The 13,253-nt window shown below is 58.4% G+C and overlaps 1 protein-coding gene across 2 annotated transcripts in view; it reads left to right on the forward strand.

Annotated features, from left to right (window-relative positions):
• The first annotated feature begins 4,993 nt into the window (after nucleotides 1-4,993).
• The window catches only part of PRKCD (protein kinase C delta), a 30,980-nt gene continuing 22,720 nt past the window's right edge, over nucleotides 4,994-13,253 (forward strand). The window contains exon 1 of one of the 2 annotated variants that reach the window (XM_087431179.1): nucleotides 4,994-5,159. The gene's annotated coding sequence lies outside the window, so the exon portion shown is untranslated. The remainder of the gene's footprint in view (nucleotides 5,160-13,253) is intronic. The other variant, XM_087431178.1, reaches the window with a different exon arrangement.

Below are 13,253 nucleotides of genomic sequence, written 5' to 3' on the forward strand. Positions count from 1 at the left end.
CTGCGCGGGCGCCTCCGCCCCGGCTCAGAAAGGTTTCCCTGGGGCGGGGCGGGGCCACACGCCCCTCGGTACCGGAACGCCGGAGACGTGCCTGCGGGGGCGTGTGCGCGAGGCCGCCGTGGGCGGGGCGCGGCGCGTCTGCCGGGGTGGGGAGCGGGGCGTGTGTGCGGCACGGTGGACTGTGGTGTGCCTGCTGTCCTTCGTACCCTCCTCACCTCGAGGTGCTGCCCTCTAGCTCGGGGTCGCCCCTTCCGCCCCTTCCCCCTGTTTCCCACGGGCCAAGCTGCGCTCGGTGAGCTGCCCGCTGCGGAGGGAGACTGAGGCATGGGCAGGCGAGAGGGCTGGTGAGGCCCGCGGCTCTCCCTGCCCTCTGGGTGACTGAGACTCTCGGACTCCCCCAGGTGTCAGAGCCTGTGTGAGACCTGGCAGATCAGAGCAGAGCGGGTGCTCTTGCGTGTGGGGGATTAGGGAGGGGGAGGTAGTGATGGGAGGGGCTCCCCTGGGTGTCTGTGCCAGGAGATAGCTGTCGCTCTGTGACTGCCTCTGACAACACCAACGCCCTCCCCTCCACACCCCTTTAGAGGGCAGTAGGGTCGAGGAGCCGGAAGAGGAGATTCAGATGAGGGGGCTGCGCGGTGGTCAGTGTAGGATGGGGGCAGTCCAGGGGCTGCATACCCCTGTGAGAACCCCAGGAAAGCCTTGCTCTCTGCACTCCCAGAAAGCACCTTCTCATGTCTACCCCAAGTATTTCTCAGGTTTCACCCAAACACAAATATATTGAGGATAGAACTTTGGGACTATTAGCCCAGCCTCATCAACTCTGTGTGGCAGTTAACATCAACATAGATTGAGCTTTGCTCCTAGTACTTCACATACATGATCTCTTCCATCCTCTCAACCACCTACCAGACCAATGTTACTGTTATTGTCTCCATTCCACAGATGAGAAAGCTGAGGCACAGTTAAGTCACAGGTCCAGGGCACAGCCTGGGTGTGAACCTGGCCCCTCCAGCCCTACGTCACACTTTCCTACCATGTGGCACTGCCCCCAACGCCACTGCCCTCACTTACCCACTACCCAGTGCTGGAGGCTGAAATCCCTGCTCAGGACCATGTTGGTGGCCTGAGGCGTGCCTGCAGTTTGGACCATATCCCAAATGCCCTTCTTACCTACACTATCCCCAACAGGACCCTCCCAAGCTCTGCCATACCCAGCAGTTGCCCAGGCGCACCATCCCTGCTGGCTTGGGCCTCCTGCTCCAGAAACATGAGCCCACTCTCCCTTGGCCAGGCCAGGGCTCTGGGTGTGATGGGCTGACACTGGCAGCCAAAGCTTCAGGGCCAGGGATGGTGATACAGAGAAGCAAAAACAGAGAGGGAGCCAGAGGCAGAGAGGCCAGGACAAGGACCAACTCTCAGCAGGGATCAAGTAGGTGACCCGATCCTGCCCTCAGCTGGACAGGCCCCAGGGACAGAAGAAGGTCCAGGCCTTTTCCAGGTTGCTTGGCTGAGTGCTGGACTTCCTCTGGAGAGGTCTTGGGGCCCCCAGCTTTCATGGCCTCTGAGTAGGGTAGGAGCTGCAGGGGTCAGGCTGGCCCTCCTCTAGACAAACCCTCCAGGGAGCCCACAGAGGAACAGCCCTGGGTGGATGCTGAGAGTAGGAGTCTGGACACTGCCCAGTGCTACCCCTGATGGGCCCATTTCCTTGACTGCAAACCTGGAGGAGGAAGAAGGGAAAGTATCGCTTCTGCATGGCTGCTATAGGCTCAGTCCTGATTGGGGATTTATACCCCATGTCACAAGAGGCCATTGAAGGTTTTTCCAAGGCTGACAGCCTGTGACTCTGCAAACGACCATACCCCTACCCCCTGGCCAGTGTGAGCTGAGCCCTCACCAGGCGTCCATGCTGGCTGAGGCTCCACGCACATCATCTCACCTAACCCTTACTCAATCCCCAGCATGGGTCTGTCATCAGCCCCTTTCACTGGTAAGGACTCAGGATCAGGGAGGTGTGGTTACCTGCCCAGGGTGATACAGTTAGCATGTGACACAGCCAAGGCTTGCTCCCAGGCCTCAGCAGGCCCTTCTAAGTTCAGTGCCAGGCAGGTTGTGGGAGCACAGAGGCAGGCTTATCTGGATCCTGCCCTGGCCCACCCAGGAGCAGTTCCAGCATGCAGAGTGGCTCTAGCTGAGCTTGGCCTGGACTCCCTGGACCCCACACAAGCCTATTCTGCCTGGAACCCCCGTCGCAGGGCCTGTCTCTGGAGGGAACCCCACTCACATCCCTCCTCTGCTCTTGCCACAATGTGGCCTGCACAGCCTCAGGCCCTCTGCTCCTCTCTGAGTGTATCATGCTTCACCTTGGAGTCTCCAGAGGCAAAAGATTGGCTGAGGCCAATATGTGCTTGCAGCCTCTGAGCTCCTGAGCCTGCATAATCCTGAGGGCCGGAAAGTGCTTCCTGGTGTCTAACTTAAATCCTTCTTGCTCCTGCAACACCAGCCCTGCTCTAAAGCAGTGGTTTTCCGCAAGGGGTGATTTTGCCCCAAAGGGAACATTTGGCTGTGTCTGGAGACATTTTTATCTGTCACAACTTGAGGGAGGGGAGTGCTACTGGCATCTAGTGGGTAGAGGCCAAGGATGCTGCTAAACATCCGACAATACACAGGACAGCCCCCACAACAAAGAATGATCTGGCCCAAAGGTCAGTAGTGCTGAGATTGAGAAGTCCTGATGTAAAACATAGGCTTTGGAGCCAGGCAGACCTCAGTTTGTATCCTGCCTCTGCCATTTACTCATTGTGTACCCTTGGGCAAGTGGCTTCACCTACCTTTGAGACTCAGTTTGCTCATCATCAAAAGTGGCACAAATAGTGGTCCTCACCTTACAGGGTCTTGAGGAATTATCAGATTGCACACTTCCAGTACCCAGCACAGGGCCTGGCACTGGGGAAACTCCCTCAGTGATAGCCATTATCCTTCTTTTCCACTTTTCAAGGTGAACCTCAGGGTGTGGGAGCCAAGTTCTAGTGACTGGACTTGGAGCTCCCCAAGGGTCAGCCCCCACTTACCCTCCCTCCAGCGGCCTCTGGCACAGCGTGTGCCTATTGTTGATGTTAAGGGAGAGGTTAGGTTGGCTACTGTGGACCTGGATGGAGGAATCAGAAAGGAAACTTGATCTCAGGTGGGCAAAGGTCACTTGAAGCTCACTTTGCTCACCCTTTCCTCCAGCCTAGCCCCAGGGAAGCCATGGTGTGGGGGTAGGGGTGGGACTAGGACACAAAACACACTAACGAATATAGTCCGTTAGCTCAGAGAAATGCCATGGATTTACAGCTGGGCATCAGGGAGGAGTAGCATTTGAGTGGACACAACCAAGACAGGTAGAGATATGGGGGTGGGTGGGAAATGGCATTCAGGTCCAGGGAACAGCATGTTCAAAAGTCTGGTTGTGAGGAATAAGGTCTAAGGCCTATTTCCCAAATGATAGTCCAGTGTGGCAAGAGGGCTCCAGCTTGGTGGAAAGAGCCTGCCCCATTGGGGTAGGGGACAGGCGTCAAGGCTGGGAATCTGGACATTAACCAGTTTTCAAACTAGGTCCTCCTTCCTGAGTGTAGGGTACCTGTGGTGGGAAGAATGATTATAGCTTTTCTCTTTCCAGCCCAGACACCTATCCCTCCTCACACTTGAAAAAGAATTTCAGGATCCACATCTCTGCCAGAGCTCTCCATCCATAGAGGTCTCACTGGACACCCCCTCCCACACACACACTGCAGCCCTATAACATACCTGGTCTGGGCCCTTCTCCCCGCCCATCTCCCACAACCCAGGGTCCTCCCTTCTGAAAAATGTGGCACCCCTCTGCCCCCATCCACCCCCTCCCTTCTGCAGCCCCTCTGCCTCATCCATTCCCCCAGGAGCCCACTCTGTTGTAACAGTGGCCACCACCTGCTCCTTGAGAAGACCAAAGTCTTAGCCATGGCCTGTCTCTGCCATGGGCCCCTTGATCAACTCAGGCCTCCTCAGGGGTTGGTCCCCCATTTCCATCCCTTAGGCCTCAGCTGGGAAGAGCTGTCCAGACTCTCCCCATCCCCTCTAGGTGGTCCCCCAGGAGGCCTGGGACCTGGAACCCCCTTCTTTGCCTCTGGAAAGTGACATTTCTTTGGAGTATGGAGCCATCGGCTTGGCTTTCTGAGCTTTGGGGGCACTCCATCCCTAGACCTTAGGCCCAGAGGATATCCAGAAAATGAATGAATGAATGAATGAGTTATGTCTGACAACCAACTTCCAAGTCTGGAAAGGACGCCCAGGTGCCAGCCAGGGGCGATGGGGAACTCTGGAAAGTGGGGGCAGGTCAGCGGAAGACTGGGGGATCCGGGTAGGGGCTGCTCCCAGAATCTCCTGACCAGCAGCGGCGGACCAGCGAGAACCTCCCGCCCTGGAGTCTTCCCAGCTCGTCTTCGGGGCAGGGGCGGGACCAGCCGGCCTGGCGGCAGGCACCGAGCCCGGCCAAGTCCGCATTCCAGCCAACAGGAAGAGAGAGAGCGAGGCCGGGCAAGGCAGACCAGCTGGCCGGTGGGGAGTCCCGGGCGTGGGCGTTGGAAGCTGGGGAACCCCCGCCAACACCTCCCTGGCCTCCGTGTGCGAGGAGTGGGGTGGGAGAGCGCCCCCCGCCGGGCCTCAGCGTCCTCCTCTGTAAAATGGGGCCCCTTCTGAGGGCTGGTGCGCGCGCTAATGGCGGGCGGGGGGCGAGATCTGCAGGGAAGGGCAGAGGCCCCGACCCTGAGTGACCCGAAACGGTGAAGCGGGGACACTGGATCCCCCGCTCCTGGCTGGTGGAGGAGGGGCCTTGGGGGGACGGGCCCTCGTGGGGGCGGGTGCTGAGCGGGGCGGGGCCAGCCCGGCACCTGGGCGAGGTCCCGCCGCCCCGCCCCCTTGCACTTCCGTGTGCAGCGGCGCGGGAGCGGGAGGCGGCGGCGCCGGGATCCCCGAGCGACCCCCGGCATCCGCCCGCCGCGCCGAGGCCCGGGCGCACTTCACCGGCCGCCGGGCCCGTCCCGGTCGGGCCCGCACCGACCCCCGTCCGCGCGCGCGCCCCGGAACCGCGCCCGGAGCCGGACCCCAGCCGCCGCGACCACTGGCGCCTGGCCCTGCGCCGGGAGGTGAGTGAGAGCCGGGCCCGGACGTGAGATCGGGGCTACCCCGAGGGCGCGCCGCCCCCCCTTCCTCCTCTGCTCCGGTTCCCGTTTCCGAAACTGAGAAACTGAGTCGCGGCCAGCGAAAGTCCTACCGCGCGCCGAGACCCGCCGGTGCCTCCGTGCCCCTATTCGTCCGTCTGTCCCTCGGTTCAACGGTAGGGGCAGTGGCCCTCTCATCCGTCTGCTCCTGGCCCCTCTACCCGCCTGTGTGTCCTCAGCTCCTCCGAGGGTCCGCCCGTCCCTCCGAATCTCTGGGCCCCTCTATCCGTCCATCTGTCCCCACCCCGTCTATGTTCCCCCGTCGCCTCTCCCTAGTCCCGATCTGTCTGTCCTTCGCCCTCCACGAGCCCGTCGCTCCACCCCCACCTCACGTCCCGCCGCCCCCTAGATCCTGTCCTCTCGGAGCCGCGCCCGGCCCACGCTCGCCGCCCCCTGCCTGTCCCGCCGCGTCTCCTTTCCTACCGCCCGGCCGAGGCCGGGCCGCCCGCCGGGCCTCACCTCCCGCCCCTGGGTCCCTGCCCGGCCCAGCCCGCGCGGCGCCGCCTCCTCGCTGGATCTCTTCTTTCAGTCTCGGTGTCTCTCTCGGTCTTTCTCTCCATCAGTCTCCGGGCTGGGCGTGGCTCCAGTCTCTACACTCCCTCTCCCGCCCCACCCCTACGCTCCTGTGAGCCCCCTCCCCTGGTGGCCCCTTCCTGGTCCCCTCTGTCCCTGGCCTCTCCGCAGTCCAGACGCCCCCCCTCATGGGGGCCCAGCCAGGGGGACGGAAGGAGTGGAGGAGAACTGGGTGAAGAGGCGGGAGGTGGGCAACGTCGGAATTGCTGCGCTTCCCTAACTGCCTGCCCCATTTGGCCTTGTCAGGGAGGGGAGAGCGGCACTGAGACCCCTTTTCCTGTGGCCCCTACCTTGTGTGCATGGACGCTGTCTCCTTGTGCTGAGTCGCCGTATCTGGGCGTGTAGACATGTTGTGTCTCTGTCTCCTTGTGTGTTCTTTGTCACTGTGTCTGGGACTTGCCCCTGTGTGCCCTTTTTCACATGTGTGACTTGCCCGTGTGTATGTTCGTATGTCTGTTTGGGCGTCCTGAGGCTCTGTGTGCCCTTTACAATTATGTGTGTACTATGTCTTGCTCTGTTCTTTTGTCACCAGACTCCCCTCAATGTATCAGGGTGTGTGTATAAGTGTGTGTGTTTGGAAGATCCTCTGTTGCACACTGAGTATGTAATGGTGACCCACTGGCTGTGAGTACATTCAAGCTGTTAACTGTGGGACCTCGTGGTGTTAGGGTGCCAGCCCACCAGGCTCGTGTGTGTGTGTCTGTATGAGTGTGTGTATGTGTGTGCACTCATATGTTCTTCCTCTCCTGCTGCCACTGAACTGCTGTGACCAGGCTGACCTGGTCACTGAGGGAGGGGACTAGTCCCTTGGGTTTCCTCGTTCCTGCTGTGGACTGAGCTGGGGTGTGGTGGACAGGCCGGCAGAGGGCAGCTGTGTTGTGTGTGTGTGTGTGTGTTGTGGAGGTGTTTGGACAGCGGTACCTAGTTGTAGGTACAGGATTTGGTGTGTGATGGACTGTGGCTGGGGAGTGGATGACTGATGGGAGACTCACAGTCTGACTGTATGAAACTGCCGGTGTGTTCAGGGGAGTAACCGTGATTGTGGGAACCGAGAGTGCTTGTGTGTGGGTGTCAGTACAAGGAGGGGATGCAACAAGGTATGTGGTGCCTGTGCCCTGGGGTGCTGGGAGGGAAGGTGAGAGCCTCAGTGTGTGTGTGAGCGCCTGGGAGGCTGTGAGGGTATGGGTGTGCACTCAGCACACTCAAGCCCAGCCCTGGCTCCTGGGGAGACAGGGAGGCTTCCATCTCTCACGTTCCTCTTCTCCCCCAAATTGATAGACACTGGAGGGCAAGTCTTGGGGTTTGTAGCATTGTGACCAAGACCTGGGGCTCTAGACCCAGGAAAGACTTGGGCTCAAATACTTGCTCTGCCTATCGAGAGTAAGAGACCGGAGCGAGGCCTCTTTAAGGCTGTTCCCTTATCTGTAGAATGGAGAAAGTTGTTGTGAGGACTAGAGGTCCTATGTTGAAAGTCCTTTAGCACAGCGTTGGTCCAATGAGAGCTCAGCACATGCTAAGTCTTATTTGGTGACCACTCACCACCCCCCTCAACAGTGTAGTCCCGATTCTCCTGGGAGCTAGGGCTAATAAAAGCCCAGATAGTCCCCAACCCAATTTCCTGCCTGCGATGTCTCTTGCTCCCTCCCGTCCCCTTGACCAGACTGCTTGTAGGAGGGAAGATGGCTGACAGAGACCCCACCAGCATCCAGCCCTGTTCAGCGCACATGACAACCCCCCACCCAGTCTCAGCAGCAGTGATGGGGGAGAGAGTCTTGAGGGGTGATTGATTTGGAGCTGTGACTGCGGACTGCAGGGCCCTGACACCGTTTAGCTGGCACAGCTAATTGGAGTTTAAATTAAAATTAGAGATAATTTAAAATACAGACAAAAAGATAAAGCCTGAGGGTGCCTCAGCTCCCAGGGAACGGTGATGGGGGTCTTCAGCTGGAGGAGGGGCTCACGTCTGGGGAGGGGACTCTTTTGTGGAGGCCTGGCCTGACCTGCAGAAAAAGTGCTCAGGCCTTTTAGCCAGGAGACCTGGGGCACCTTGCTGCCTTTGGTGCCCTTCCTTCCTTCCAGGATCTCTCTGGGCCTCAGTTTTTCCAGCTATATAATGGGTACATCTAGTAATGTGAGAATCACCTCAAATAGACGGTGCAAAACAAGGAACAAAAAAAAGTGTTTCTATTCATTTGGCACTCCCAATGTGAGTCCAGCACAGGAGCTGGCATGCCACATCATTGGAGCCTTGGAACCACCTGGGGAGATGTATTCTCCCCATTTTATTTATTTTTATTTTTATTTATTTGTTTGTTTATTTTGAGGAAGATTGGCCATGTGCTAACATCTGTTACCAATCTTCCTCTTTTTCCTTTTTCTTTTTTTCTCCCCAAAGCCCCAGTACATAGTTGTGTATCATAGTTGTAGAGTTGTAGCTCTTCTATATGGATGTTGCCTCAGCATGGCTTGATGAACGGTGAGTAGGTCCGTGCCCAAGATCTGAACCTGTGAACCCTGGGCTGCCGAAGCAGAACGCGTGAACTTAACTGCTACGCCACCGGGCTGGCCCCGTCCCCATTTTAAAGATGAGACAAACTGAGGCTCACAGGAGTTGCCCAGGCCACAAAGTGGTGGTATCCAGTTGTACTATAGGTCTCTCAAGCCCACAGGGCGTTCTCCTAGAGACAGGAGGATTAGGAACAGCTTTCTTGCTGTGTCTGCAGTCCTCCCCACCAACCTGGAAAGAGGAGGAGGGCTGAGACACAATATTGCAACCCCTAGCATGGAGTGGACACATAGCCAGTGCCTGGAAAAGTTAGGCCCAACACCTCGTTTCACAGAAGAGAAAGCGAGTCCAAAGAGGCAAAGGTGTCAGAACCAGAAGAGGCTGAGCCGGGCCTGTGTCGGCCGTGCTGGGGCTCACTGATGGGGAAAGCCTGTTTGGTGGCGCCTCTCGGCTCAGCTCTTTTCTCTTGTTCCTGCAGGTCTGCCGGGAACTGGCCCAGATGAGGGTGGCAGGCCTACTTATCCTCATGGGTGTTGCGTGGTAGTGGTGGCAGCAGGAGCCAGGACTAAGGAGAAGACTGGGTCCTCTTAGACAGATGGACGGATGGACAATGTACAGGGGTGGCCTTCCTCTTTGGGCTCTTCCTTTTCTGTCCTGGGTCTGGGTCGAGTCGGGGGGACATGCAGAGTCTTTGGTCTGCGTATGGTGCCTGGGCATCCAGAGGGGGCAGCAGTTTGTCCTCTGAGAGCTCCCTGCCTGGAACTGGCTTCTGGCCTAGGGAAGGCTTTGGCCTTGGAGCTCCAAGGTCTGGGGCCCACAGTGGTTGGGGGCGAGGAGTGGTGACACTTTGCTGGTCAGTTAGAGAGAAGGTGGTGTGTGAGCCAAGAGTTGAGGGTGGATGTATCAGCTTTTCTGCAGCCCCTTGTCTCTGCCTCAAGCTGTCCTCATCATCACACAGGGAAACTGAGGTTTGCCCTGGGCCCCACAGTGGGTTGGACACCGAGCTGGGAATGGAACGAGGTCTCCCAGCTCCTGGCATGACTGAGCTCTCTTCCACACCCCCTTTTCTCCAGCCTCTCTGGGGCTAGAGCAGGGACTCTAAATCCCCTCCCCAGCCCCCAGATTCGGTGAGCTGGGCAGAGTCTCTAGGGAACACTGGGAAAAGCTGCAGTCTCTGCGACCCCTTGTAAAGCTAGAAATCCCTTCCTTTGGGACCAGCCTTGCCTCCTTCAGCCCCCGTTGCAATGAAGACAGCCCTGTGTGTTACCCATTGCATGTCTAGAGCCCAGTGAGCAGAATTCTGGGGGAAGAGGGGGTGGGGTGCTGAGGGCACCTGGAACCTACGGAGTGACAGTGGGGAGGGGCGGCAAAGGTGGTCTTTCCTCCAGGAGTCCTCCTTCATCAAACCCCGACTCCCATTCCTGCTGGCTGTCAGGCATCTACAGGTCTAGGAGGTGAATAGACCAATGGGGCCTGGGCTCCCTGAGCCTACCTCAGGGCAAGGGGGGCAGGAGGTCAGGGCTCTCGCTCCTGGGGTGGGAGTAGGGGCTGAAGAAGGGCAGGCTTTTCACTGTCCATTCCATGGTTTTCTTCTGTTTATTCTACCTACCCACAAACCTGGCGGAGAGGAGGTGATGTACCCTTGGCTGGCTGGGGGCCTCTGTTACCTAATGATCAGAGAGGTATCCCCTCCCAGCACTGAGCCTCATTCCCTAAAAATTTCAACTAATTAGCCTGGGAGCCAGCCCACTTTCAATTCTCAAACATCACTTACCTAACCGGCATAGACATACATATGCTCACACAGGGATACAGACACTGAGGCTGTTCTCAGCACCCATGCCTGCAGACCCACGACTGCCTGCACATACACCACACATGCGCACACACGTACACAGGTGTTCACATGCAGTCACCCACAGGCACGCTGAAACACGCCCACAGGCGCTCACCCAGTCATCCATGCACTCAGACGCCTGCCCACACACACCAGACTGTGCCCATTATGGGTCAGGGAGGGGGGTCCTTGGTCAGGGTCACAGCCCAGCCTGCGTGTGGCACTGCAGGTGAGGTTTGAGGTGTGGCTGTGACCACAGGCGCTCCAGGGGGTTGGGCCACACTGGGAGGTAGGCTCTGCCAAGGCATTCACCAGCTATCCTGCCCACCTGGCCCAAGTTCCCAGGCTGACCAGGGCTTGGCATTGGAGATGGGGGTGGGGGGCATGGGTGTAGGGGAGGGGCTATGTCAGCTGTGCCAGTACACCGTTTGTGGCTGCTGCCACAGAGGAGGAAGTGGGCTGCCTGTGGTCATGGGGCCAAGGTGCTCACAGGTGGGTGGGGGTCCTATCAGCTCCTCTGTTTCCACAGGGTCCATGCCTGGTGGAAGTGGAGTTGCTGGGCTCTGGGGACGGGGAGGCAGGCAAGGTACTTCTCCTGGGGCAGTCTGTGCGCTTTCCAAGGCCTGAGCCCAGAGGAGAGGCCTGTTCGTCCGAGGCATTTCCGGAGGCTCACTTCCTCTGGGCTGCCCAGGAAGTGGTTTCAGAGTGGAACTGACCAGCTCTCCGTCTGTGGCTTGCCCCACCCTGGCCTTGCCTGCGAGGGGAGCAGCATCTGGCCAGTGGATTAGGCCAACTGACCAGGCTTTCTGCTGGCAGGGCTGGCCAGGCCTTGATGGAGGCTCAAGGAGAGAGGTGGGGGCTGAGGCCATGGAGTCCCCTGCAGCCGCGGCTCCTCCCTTGCTCCAAGCCTATAAGCCGCTCAGGGCGTTAGCAGCTCCAGTTGGTGTTAGGCAGCTCCTAGCAGCTGTATGAATGAACCTGGACAAGTGGCTTTTTTTGTGTGTGTGAGGAAGATCGGCCCTGAGCTAACATCTGCCAATCGTTTTGCTGAGGAAGATTGGCCCTGGGCTAACATCCATGCCCATCTTCCTCCACTTTATATGGGACGCCACCACAACCTGGCCTGACAAGCGGTGCGTTGGTGCTCGCCCGGGATCCGAACCGGCGAACCCTGGGCCGCCGCAGCGGAGTGCGTGCACTTACCTGCTTGCGCCACCAGGCCGGCCCCTGGACAAGTGGCTTTGATGCCCAGTGCCTTAGTTTCCCCCTCTGACAACTGAGATGATGATGGCGTCCACCTTTATGGGGTTGTGCTGGAAACAACAGATAACATATGCAAAGTAGCTAGCACCATGCCTGGCACATTGTTAATATTTAAGGAGTAGAAACTGTAGTTATGTAAAACACTTAGCACCCGGTTCATGGTAACTGTTCAGAAAACAGCAAGTGGTAGTGGTGATGGGTTTTTGTTTTCTGATGGCCTGGACACTGGCCCAGTGTCAGAAGGCCAGGTGGCTACAGAGCCTGGCTAAGAAGCCAGGTCTCTGGCTCCCTAAACCTCTTCAATTCAGCCTCCAGCGGCCATGCTGCGGGGTGGGGAGGGTTCTGTGGGTTCAGTAGGTTCCGTGTCCTCTGAGGAGAGGAGCTCCAGGGTGGAGCAGCTGTGCCCACTCAGTGACCCAGCCCCTTCCTTCTCTCCTCCCCCTCACTCACTTTCAAAGGGAGGAAAATAGATCTCATGACAGATGGATGCAGGGAAGGGAAGGGCAGTCTGCAGCTGCCTGCTGCCCCTCAGGCCTCCCGCAGGCCCCCTCCCCTGCCCTGCCCCCCTGCAGGACATTGGGCTTGGAGAAGCTGAGGGTGGTGATGAGCGGGTGGCTGGAGAGCCCTCCTGCCAGCGTGCCTGCCCTTCTGGGGCAGATGGAGGCTGGAGGAGTGGGGAGCTAGAAATCCCCCCTATCCACACATCCATACATCCATCCTGACTTGTGGCAGCTGGTGGCAGGGACCTACCTATCCCAGGGACGGGCAGAAGGCCAATGAGGGCTGGGTTGATCTTCGGCCTTTGCTATCCAGGGCTAAGAGGCTGGGGGCCCCAAGTGTTGGATGGTAATGCTGGTGGTGTAGTATAGTAGGCAGGGGCCAGGAGGCTGGAGGCTGGAGACTGGCAGGGGCCTGGGCTAGGAGTGTGAGTAAGGGCATCCTGAAGGTTTAGGAGCAAGACCTCTGCAGGCATCAGACAGACCTGGGTTCAAATCCTCACTTGATATTTCCTGGCTGTGTACTCTTGGGCCAGAGACTGGACTGCTTTGAGCCCCAGTTGCCTCATCTGTGAAATGGGCAGATCAGAGAGTGTCCATATGAGACCTGAATGATGAGAAGGAGCCAGTGTGGGTTTCAGGGGAGGGGGCAGGAAGATGGAACAGCAAGTGCAGAGGCTCCTAAGGGGAAGGAACTTGGCTGTTCAGGGAACCTAAAAGGGTCATTGTGGCTGGTGCAGAGGAGTGAGGGGAGGGCAGTGGCTGAGGAGGGCAGAGGTAATGGGGGCAGGTTGAGTGGGGCAGGCCAGAGAGAGGAGCCTGGGCTTGTCAGAGGAGAAATGGGAAACAGTGGGAGCTTGGGCAGGGGGTGACAAGATCTGCTTTACTGTCTTAAAAGACCCTTCCAGTTCCTGTGGCAAGGGGACTGTGGGGGTCAAAGCAGAGGATGGCGAGCAGTGAACAGGTAGTGCAGAGCCTGGGGAAGGTGATGATGCCGGAATGGGGGCAGTGGTGGAGAGAAGAGAGGACTTCAGGATAGACTGCAGAGGCAGAAATGATTGTGTTGCTGTATGGGGAGGAAGAGGAGGATGAAAACGACTGCCAGGTGTCTGGCCCAAGCATCTGGGCGAGCACCGGTGCTGCTAAGAGATGAGGGAACATCAGTGGGCCTGGTCTGGACGTGTCTGAGCACCTCTGGAGCGTGGTGAGGTTGGGGAGGCAGGTTGGTCCACGAGCCTGGAGTTCAGGAGGGTCTGGGCTGAGAGTGGAGAGCTGGGAGTCGAGAGGTAGCATGTACAGCCCGGACTGGGGAGGGGAGGGTTCAGCAGGTCTTTGGTGGGGAA

The sequence above is a fragment of the Ceratotherium simum genome, chromosome 5 (genome assembly GCF_057802395.1).
Source record: "Ceratotherium simum simum isolate JZ-2026a chromosome 5, ASM5780239v1, whole genome shotgun sequence".
NCBI lineage: Eukaryota > Metazoa > Chordata > Mammalia > Perissodactyla > Rhinocerotidae > Ceratotherium > Ceratotherium simum.